At 40.7% G+C, this 10,064-nt stretch overlaps 1 protein-coding gene across 1 annotated transcript in view; it reads right to left on the bottom strand.

The window, feature by feature from the left end:
* ARHGAP15 (Rho GTPase activating protein 15) overlaps window positions 1-9,674 on the bottom strand; it is a 337,309-nt gene extending 327,635 nt beyond the window's left edge. Inside the window, exons 1-2 of the mRNA XM_032445704.1 lie at window positions 9,555-9,674; window positions 8,770-8,843 (exon numbers count right to left, since the gene is read on the bottom strand). The gene's annotated coding sequence lies outside the window, so the exon portion shown is untranslated. The remainder of the gene's footprint in view (window positions 1-8,769; window positions 8,844-9,554) is intronic.
* Between the last annotated feature and the right edge of the window lie 390 nt (window positions 9,675-10,064).

The raw sequence follows: 10,064 nt of genomic DNA on the forward strand, positions 1-10,064 counted from the left end.
GCCCATTTATAATTTACAGCCTGAAGCAGCACAGCTCTCATTTCCTTTTCTCAGCAAGAAGAAAAATAAACTCTTGAGTAGTGATACAGAAAACAGGGAAATACTATTAATGCATTTTGACTTGTGCAGTCCAGGGCAATGCACTGGAAGCATCTTTTCATTACACCGTGTGAGAAATCATTTTATATCCATGAGAAAGCATGTTAAAGAGCTGCAATGGGAACACAGTGTGAAACTAGTAGTGTGTTACAACGCATTTGCTGGCTTTACCATGCACGGATTTCCTCACTCCATAATCAGGTCATAATGCTATCTAGAAATTTCACGTGCATTGCTTCCACAGTGTCTGTTAGGAGCATATACCAGCAAACCATGCTCTGTTTATGGAGCTATGGATTAAGCTAAATCATAAACGGGTAGTTCTGGGATGGAGTATGCATGCAAAGGAGCTGATGTAGCTACTAAGCTCTTCATTAACTCCCTGTTTTATTTTCTAAGTCTTCTGGGTGTTGGCAAGGATTCAGATTTTTGTGCCAGTGTTCTACCTATCAGTGCAAATCAGCATTAAGAGTTCATACAACGCCTTCTCCTGCTCTCGTCTTTAAATGAGAAGTTCACAAAGAACACAGAACTGAAGCAGACATACTATGTCTGCAAAGAGAACTTCCCAATGGAAAAGGGAGTTCAAAGGCCAACAAGAGCCACCTAGCTCAGCTTCCTGCAGCCCCACACACCCAGAACCGCTGGCAGACTGAAGAATATCCCTACCACATCCACTCCATGCACTTGTGGTTTTAAGACCATAGAAGCACACTACGATGTGATACACAAAGACTGGAGGTCCACTGCATCTCCTGTATTTTCCCATTAACATGAAACACGTTAAGTAAATAACTCACAAAGTCTCAGGAGTTACGCTGAAAAAGACTGGTCTGAAGCTGGGAACAAACTGCACGTGGCCTCAGTTACAGCAACTTGACCATGTTTGATCAGCATCTCCTGCTGTGCAGGTGAAGGTCATAAGATGCCGCATTACCAAAGCCAGCTCCACCCTGCACTCATGTTTCAAAAACTTCTTTAAAAATAAAATGGAAAAAAAGTGACAGCCAAATCCCAACAGACCTGAAGTGCCATTTCACTATATAGAGATCTCCAGCTTGACTGTTTAGTTCTGGATTGAGGCATATTCCACTACAGAGTGCAGTAAGGACAGAAGCAGCAGCCAGGAATCGTGTCCTGAGGAGGAGCATCTCCTACAACACTCAGACTAACACAAATCCCAGGACTTGATATAAAGAAGCTTTTAGAAACAAACTTGTACCACCTCACAAAGCCATAACACATACTACTATGCAACCACTATTAGGAAACTGGGAGCAAGTGAGAAAAGGACTAAGGTAGAATGTGTGCTCCCACCCTCCCAAAACACACACTAACAGTGTCCAATGCTGCCTCACCTGCCACAGGGGTGGATGCTGAGGTGCGTGGAACTGGATGACGTGAATAAAGATTACACCAGCCTGAAAATGAGCTCACCTCCCACAATGCACGACTGCATTTGTTTGGATTCAATGCCAAAATTTAGAACAAATAGCATTGGGAATCAGCTCCCCTAAAGAAAGCAAGTAGCAAAGACACTCATTACTTTACATAGCATATTTTTGGCTCACCAACTGAGTTTGAAGAGTTTCAATTTTCTTTACTATCACAGACTTCCCTGATCACAATTGAGTAATTTCATTGTTCTATGCCTCCAGCCTTCAGATCCAGAAACACTGCTCAGTGCTGCCCGAACTCTCTGGTGAGCTGTGAGAATATACACATCAACATGGTTTCACATACTTAGTAATGAGGTTTGTGTAAGGATGGAGAAACAGATTTCCTTTGAGTATTTTATACTGAATTTTTTTTAAATACAGACAGGAAGAGGGCAGCTGTAGGCAGTGGCTGATGCCATCCTTTCTCCTCCTCTCGGCCTTTTCCCAAATTACTCTCTCAGGCTCAAAGGTTGTTGCCAGTCTCAGGTTTCTGCGGAGTTCAGAATTTAATATTTTCTTGATCCATGTCATTTAACAGGCTTTTACAGCAAGAAGAAAAAAACCCAGTATATATATGTACATATATATATATGTATTTCCTTTGCTTATTTCTGCACATTTTACAGCTGTTCTGAAACAAAACAAACTCACACAGTAAGACAACATTATTCGACACTCATGCTTGAAACTAAGGCTTGCTAAACAAACTCCCATTAACCAAGCCTGCATCAATCTTCCTGCACACCAAAGCAAGGTCTTGCTTCAACCCAGGTCTTCCTTGCTTACATTTTACGTGGGCTTGATGGGTCTGTTTAATCAAATTGAAGAATAATTGGGAAGTTAACACCCAGTTTCACATGGAGATGCAAAATACAAAGGATTTTAAGCCTCACGTACAGGTGAAATACTTCACTGATATACTTTAGTATCAGCAAAAGAAAAAGAATAATACTTTGAGGACTGCCTTGGTTTAAAAAGAAATAATTCATTTTCTGCCTAGCATCACATTTTTTAGACCATTATCATGAAAAGCCAGTTTCATAACAGATATAACAGACTTTTTTCCTCCAAAAGTAACCAGTCAGCTCTCAGCTCCTGTGCTCTCAAGGGTGGGGAATTCAATGCAGCTGTTGCCACAATTAGAGAGACTCTTGGGTGAAAAACCAAAGCTGTTCAATCAAGCACAAGGTGATTTATGGCTGGTAGGTATTTGAAGGCAGAGGTTGCAAATGCTCCTCTTGCATCGATTTTTGTCCCTTGTTAGTCTTTTAGGCTCGACACAAGTGGGAATACACCAATTTCAACATGTCCCTCTGCATTACCCCTCCAGGTTAGAAGGAAAGGAGATGGAGCTCACTTCTGCAGCAAGAGACAAAGTGCAGAGGAAGAGGAACGGCTGCCACATCTCGAGTGCAATCAGGGCCAGAAGGACCAGCAATTCTGCACCAAACCTTGTGATAAGGGATGACAACCTCATTTACCATCAGGTGAAAGGAAAGCATGATGGAGCAACAGACAAAATTGTGGGCTGGGAAAAGTCCTTGCAGAAAAACAACAAAAACCAACCCCTCTAAGGATAATGAATTAAAAACTTAAATCAGCTTATGAATAACTATTAGCACAAAGTGCTCATATATCACTGGCACTAGAGAAATATCAGATCTGTGAAAAGGGGAAATACAGCCGACAGTTTGCTAACACACTTAGTGGGGGTAAAAATCAAATATTCTCCCTAGCACCAGAAATTAAAAATCAAGCAGGGAGCCAACTAACAGATATATTAATAACATTCTCAGTGATTTTTATAAAGTATTGAATAGTTCCCAATTACATTATGGTGGTAGAAAAAGCATATTACATTCTTTCAGATTTCAGTAAATTTTTCTAGGCTATTTCAAATAGATTAAATTAAACAAGAAGCAGAAGCAACATTCCCTCCAAGAAATACTTCTGTTAGTTCTGACTTAAAGGAGACTTGGATGATTTTCATTATTATGATGTATTTACTATACAGTCTCCTCAATCCCTTAAATGAATCTTTGAGGACAATATCTAGATAGATTTCTAAATAATAAATGTACCTGACTGAACTATTATATGAAAATTTAAAGATCTGTGAAGATGCGCTTCCTTCAGTCCCTGTTGTTTTTGAATATAGCAATCACAATATTAATGCGAGGCCGTTATCATACTGGAATCCTTATTAGCTAAAATGCAAGAGTTATCACCTCTGCTCTTTGCCTGAAACAAAAAGCAATCTACATTAGATGAGGGGTTTTGTTCTAAATGTATGTCAGAGATTAAAACTAATTGAATTCAAAGTTCTAAGCATCAGAATAGTTGCAATAGAATCATATAGTTGTATTACAAAACATTTACCATCACTAAATGACACTGAAAGACTCGAACTGATGTTATTGAGCTGAAGTCTAAGACAAGAAATTAAGGGAGCTCACAGATTGGATTCAGACTTGGAGAAAGAAGGGGACAAGAGAGGAATGTGCAACGTCCCTCCCAGTATCTCACTTCTCTTCAGGCACCAGAGTGAGCACAGGTATTTGCATGGAGTCACAGCCCATCCCGAGCCTGCTCATAAAATCATCACAGAATGACTTGGGTTGGAAGGAACCTCAAGGATCATGAAGCTCCAACTCCCTCCCTGCCCCACATGCAGGGCCACCAACATCCACATTTAATTCCAGCCCAGGCTGCCCAGAGCCCAGTCCAACCTGGCCTTGAACAGCTCCAGGGATGGACGGGGCATCCGCAGCCTCTCTGGGCAGCTGTTCCAGCACCTCACCACTCTCATAGCAAAGAGCTTCCCCCTGACAGCCAACCTAAATCTTCCCTCCTTCCACTTAAAACCATTTCCCCTTGTCCTGCTATTATCTACTTGAAAGAGTTGACTCCCCTCCTGCTTAAGGGCTCCCTTTAGACATAGAAAGGCTGCAGTGAAGTCACCCTGCAGCCTTCTCTTCTCCAGCTGAAGAAGCCCAACTCCCTCAGCCTGTCTTTGCAGGGCAGGTGCTCCAGCCCCTCTGAGCATCTTTGTGGCCATTCTCTGGGTCCTCTCCAACAGCTTTTCCCTCCCTAAGCAAGGGTGCATATTGAAAAGCAAAGAGTAAGACGCATAAGAGAGAAGATAATAACTTAGAGGCCCAAGGCACGCAAAGGTGGCTTTCCTTCCATTTTGCTGTATGGCACCGATGTGAGTGCTGCCTCTCTGGAAGCTCATTCAGCAGGAAGGAAACCAGCTTGTTGCCTTTCCTTAGTGGCAGAACTAAGGCACAGCAGAAAAGCACATTTAGAACTACCTGTCTGGAAGAGCAGAATGGAGGCACAAAGAGCAAGCAGCTAACAACACTTATCTTTTGAAGTGGGAAAAAGAGATTACAGCAGCCATAAACTTCGAGAAGAGCCCCAGGACCTCTTCCTTGGCTAGTTAATGGGAATGCAAGAGTTGCCCTTAGGCTACATTCACCTTTCCACCAGCCTAAGCCTGCTGGGTTCCTTTCATGTGTTCAAGCAGTTGTGTCTTACACCAAATGATGAGAAATGCTTCAGATGGGAAATTGCCCCTGTGAGAAGCATAGACACCTCCCCTCTCACTTCCAAGGGTAGAGGTGGGAGGGGGCTGTGGCAGAACAAAACAAGTGGTTTGTGTCCTGCCAGCACGGTCCAGAAGAAAAGACTGAATGTAAATTGGAATTGGCTCTGATCCATCACGTACATTGGTATTGGCAAATGAATACCATAAAGAACTAAAAGAATTTGACCAATATCAAGAAAAAGAACACTGTAAGAAGAATGCTTGAAAAGACATTTCTTCATATTGCTGGAGTTTTGGACAAATGAAAAAGCAAGTCATCAGGCCGAAGTTTAAATACACATAAAATCCCCAAATCTGCCTGTAAGATCTGTAGATGTCTACTGCCAAAACCACCAATGCTATAAGTACTGCTTGCAAGAATACATGACTCAGAGAGGCTAACTGCTTTTGTTTGCCTGTTTATCTCTGCTTATTTCAGCATTTTGATGCCTACAGTCAAAAGCAGATATCAGTTCAGCACCGTGCTTTTTAAAACCCCTGTACTTGAGAAATAGAAACGGAACCACGTCTGATTTTCCACATGCTCTGCTGCAAAGATTAAGAATTCAAAACTTATAGTAAAGGTCTGTGTATCATGGGAGGACACAAAGGGAATGATAACAGCGCATCACTTTCACACACACTCCAGCTGCACTATAGGGGATGCATACTGGATATACAGCAACTTGTACATAATCCCTTGAATTTACAAGGAGATTCACAGGCCCCCTCTTGCAGACCTTAAAACCTAAACAAGGCAGTATGACAACACATAAGGAAACACCTTCAAGGAGAAGAAAATGGGAGGATTATTTATAATGAGAAAAGAAGCAAGACTGCTTGAAGATGAAGCTTAATTACAGGGGAGGATTTGAAGGAAGATAGAAAACGCTTGACAAAGAACAAGCTAAAAATCATGGCAGTGACATAAAAGGATGAACAGAGCAGAAAAGATGAAAGTGGGAATAGGTGATGTGAATGCACATTAACCTCTTTTTTGTCCCAAAGACTTATTCCAAAGTTAAAAAGTACTACTGGATATTTGCCATTCAGCTGGTGCATACGAGAACACACCCCTGCAGGCCCATCATGGGTCTAGACTGGCCTAATAAATCACTTGTCCCAAGACAATGCAATTAAGCCTAATTAGCTGATGCCTTTATTCCTAAACAGTCTTTTCCCAAGGGAGGTATTAACTTTCAGTTTCTAAATTAGCTCAAGGATCTAAATTGCTCTCATCTCCTTGGCAAAGAAAGAGTTTGTTTCTACCTCAATACAGAGCACTTCACCCACCCTGGGGACACGTGTTGTGCTCCACAGAGACGCTGCCTATACATCACTCCACAATTTGGATGCACTGGGACTACGACAGGCCCTTCTGCACACAGCAGCACACACACTATCACCTGTGACCCCTGACTTCCCATTGCACCGTGTTCAGTGCAGAGTCCTGGAAGTCTCAGCATTGCTTCTTCAGACCAACCTGGCCACACCAAGGTGCTCTACCCAGTTTTCAGCAGTGTCAAGACATTCAGATCTGATAAGACTCCAAGGGCAACAATCAGAACATCAGCCCACTGCTCACAGAATCATTTTAACCAACTTTTCTGACACTGTAGTTATAAAGCAACCTTCCCAACACCTCTGTTATTCTCCCTCACTCATGACAATAAGCACCTCACTCCAAAGCTGTATTGCTCTCAACGTCAAAGAAGCTTCAGCTACTTCAACTGGGGATTAAGCAGCTCCAGTTCCAAAAGGAATAACATGGTATCTCTCCAGGAAATGCAGGTCTACATAAAGAGATAGAGAGAAACCTTTTGTGTTCTGGTATCTTCAATTTTCATGAAGCCCAAAGAAAAGAGATCTAAGAGAAACAGTTGATTTTTCACCTATACGTACGACGAACGCGTCTGAGGCTGTCTTGTCCTTCCCAAAGGTACTATGAAATGGTTGCCTTTATTTCTTCTTTCTTAACATTATGGCAAAAGCCAACGTGATTTGGACGTCAGCTGCTTCCTGCACACACAACACTTCTTCACATCACTTAAACTTTGTATTTTTAACCTCTACCTGCTGCTAGTCTGTGCTGAAGTCTTGATAAATCCTTTTGCTTTAAACACTAGGCTGTGTACAGTTCTCATTTAATCCTCTGCCAAGTCTTATCTATTATTCTCCTGACTGCTTTACATATATTTATTTCCCTTTCATCTTTCAAAATTGTGCCTTACTTTTTTCTTACAAGGATTCAGAGAGGACTTTTTGCTCCTATCTCAAGACTCCGCAAGTTCGTCCCCTCCCCATCCCTTATGTCATCTGACAGCAGGGTGCTCACCATGCATTCACCATGCTAACCAAGGGCTATCAGCTGGAATGGAACTTAATTAGCCCTTATGTATGGATGTGGTGGAAGTAAAGAAACCGTTTAGTGCTTCTGTTTTGAATGAAGTTGTCTGGCCACTGGGTGTCATCCTTGATTCAGACAACAGCCAAAGACTTTTTTTAGATTCAACATAAAAACTGCAACTTCCAGAGCAGTTAAATTCCACTCTATTTGATTGTACAGCATACAGCAAATTGCTCTGCATTTAAATCAGCGATAAAATTGAATACTTTGACCAAGTAACTGTGGAGTAACAGACACCTTTCCAGCAGCACTATCCCAATATCTGGAACGTTCTGCCAGCATTCACACGTGAAGATCAAATCAGCTCACAGCAGGTCATATGTCAGCCTCATGAGTTTTCTGTTATGGGTGACAGAGAAGAACTTACCAGCGTTATTTTGTTATCTCCTGGGAGTCTAGACAGTCTGAAACCAACACATAGCACAGCGAAGCTGTTTATTATAATATTATTTCTCTGAAACCTGATTTAGTTTGCCTTCCTCAAGCTAAAATAAAAGCAAATTCTCCAAGCATTAAAGCCAGAATGCGTTTACATTTGTCAATGCATTAAAAGTATTAATCCTACTGTTCTTAATATACATAAAGGGCAGACAATGTTTTAAATAACAGGTATTTCTTTTTAAATGCAGCTAACTTCAGTTCTGATAGCACAGCTTTTCCTGGATTATGAACTCTTTGAGAACACAGATCTCCATGTAATGCTTCCCAGCTTTACCAGTGAATATAATTTTAATGAAAACACGCCAGTATTAAAGAGCTACTAGACACAGAGCTGAAATTGCCTTTGATTTTGTTCACCAATCAGAGACTTGAATGATTAAAAAATCCATTTTTTAAAGGAAGATATTAAGCATTCTCTTTACATTAAGCAGTCTCACAGGCATGATTTGGGTTTCTTATATTATAAGCATTCTCTTTTATGATTACACTTAGTTTAGAACCAATAGGAGCCTTCTTCAAGAAAGAAATTATTGAAGATGTGAGCTCATACACTAATAATTTCAAAATATACCTAAATTAGCACAAAACAACCCTTCTGAGCTAAGAAGTCAGCTGATCAGATTACCTAAACTTGCACTACGCCCTTCATTAAGGTAATAAGTCAGCAACAAATATTAGTCTAAAAAGTCTTCGAATCAGAGAATTTTCTGCATCCATCCATACAAACATATCACAGGTCTATGACCAGGAATACTTTTACAGCTCCTTTTATTTAAGTACAGAAATACACTTACATTGGTTGAATGCTCTGGGAATGCTTCTCGTGAATGTAGGCAGCAGCGAGGCCTCCTGCTCCAGAATTTCAATACTGGAAAGAATAAATCAACATGTAAGCATCTTCTGTGCTCGTTAACTGTAATGTACAGCTTTTCTTACCTCACCCTGCTCTATAAAACAGACTAATTTCAATATTTCTCATGGTTTTTAAAATGGAGATCTTAGCACTTGTCTCAAAGTGCTAACGTAGGTACAAGTAGATGTATTTTTTTCAGATTACTTCTAAAAATATTCTCGGGTTTACATATGAGATCTGAAATCTAATAGACAAAAGGCTGAAGCAGACCCACATTTCAACATATAGAGAAATAATTCATTTAACTTCATCTGTTGATTCTCAATCTCAAGAGAAAGTGAAGAAAGCTAAAACAACCTTATTGTATGATCCAAAATTCTTCTTAAGTTGCTCTAACATAGGTACAGATTACAAAAACCCCATAGTGGCAAGACATTCTCAATGTGGGAAATAAGAGAAGAGCCTTTGATTCCATGGCCACAGATCTGAGAGTGCATCAGGGCAGATGTTTAGCCACTGCTAGCAGCTATCACCATCCACTAACACTAACAACAAGAATTGCCACTGACTTTTTGGAAGCACCACTCAAGTCATTATCCACCTAAAGATGCTACAGCTGGTTCAAAGATTCAGCCCAAGCTTTGGTGAATAACACCGCAGGTACATCTCACATCTTACATCTGTAAATGAGATTACAGAGGAACTCACACAACAAATCTCTTTTACCTTGTAGGTGCACCAGCAGGCAAAATCCACTCCCCAGTCATGCAAACTGAGCTCTACGTTCCCAACAGCATGAGCCAGGTCAAATCCAACAAAGCAACCCTGCAGGAAAGATATTTAATATATCGTTTATCACAATAACCAACACCCTAAAATTGCTTTGAAAAAGTACCTTTAGAGTTGTACATATTGCTCTCTATGCAGGCTTGATAACAAGTTCCACTGTTTATATATATTTTTACTACAGACAAGGTATCCATGCTGCAGGAATCTACCTAAACTGTGAATTGTTTTATGGGCTTGTCTTCAACGACACTTGGAGATAGTTTAATTTCTTTTTTTATTTTTCTCATGCAGTAAAGTGGAATCACTTGAAACAAGCACTCAGAGAAGCTCTATACAGAGGAAAAATAGTGACATACAAAATGGTGTTATTCAGAGATGAGCAGATCGATTTTACTGTTTTCTTATGCTTAAGGTCCCCTCTCTTTTCAAACCCCGATGTTGCTCTTT

Source organism: Coturnix japonica, chromosome 7 (assembly GCF_001577835.2).
Source record: "Coturnix japonica isolate 7356 chromosome 7, Coturnix japonica 2.1, whole genome shotgun sequence".
In the NCBI taxonomy this organism is placed as follows: domain Eukaryota; kingdom Metazoa; phylum Chordata; class Aves; order Galliformes; family Phasianidae; genus Coturnix; species Coturnix japonica.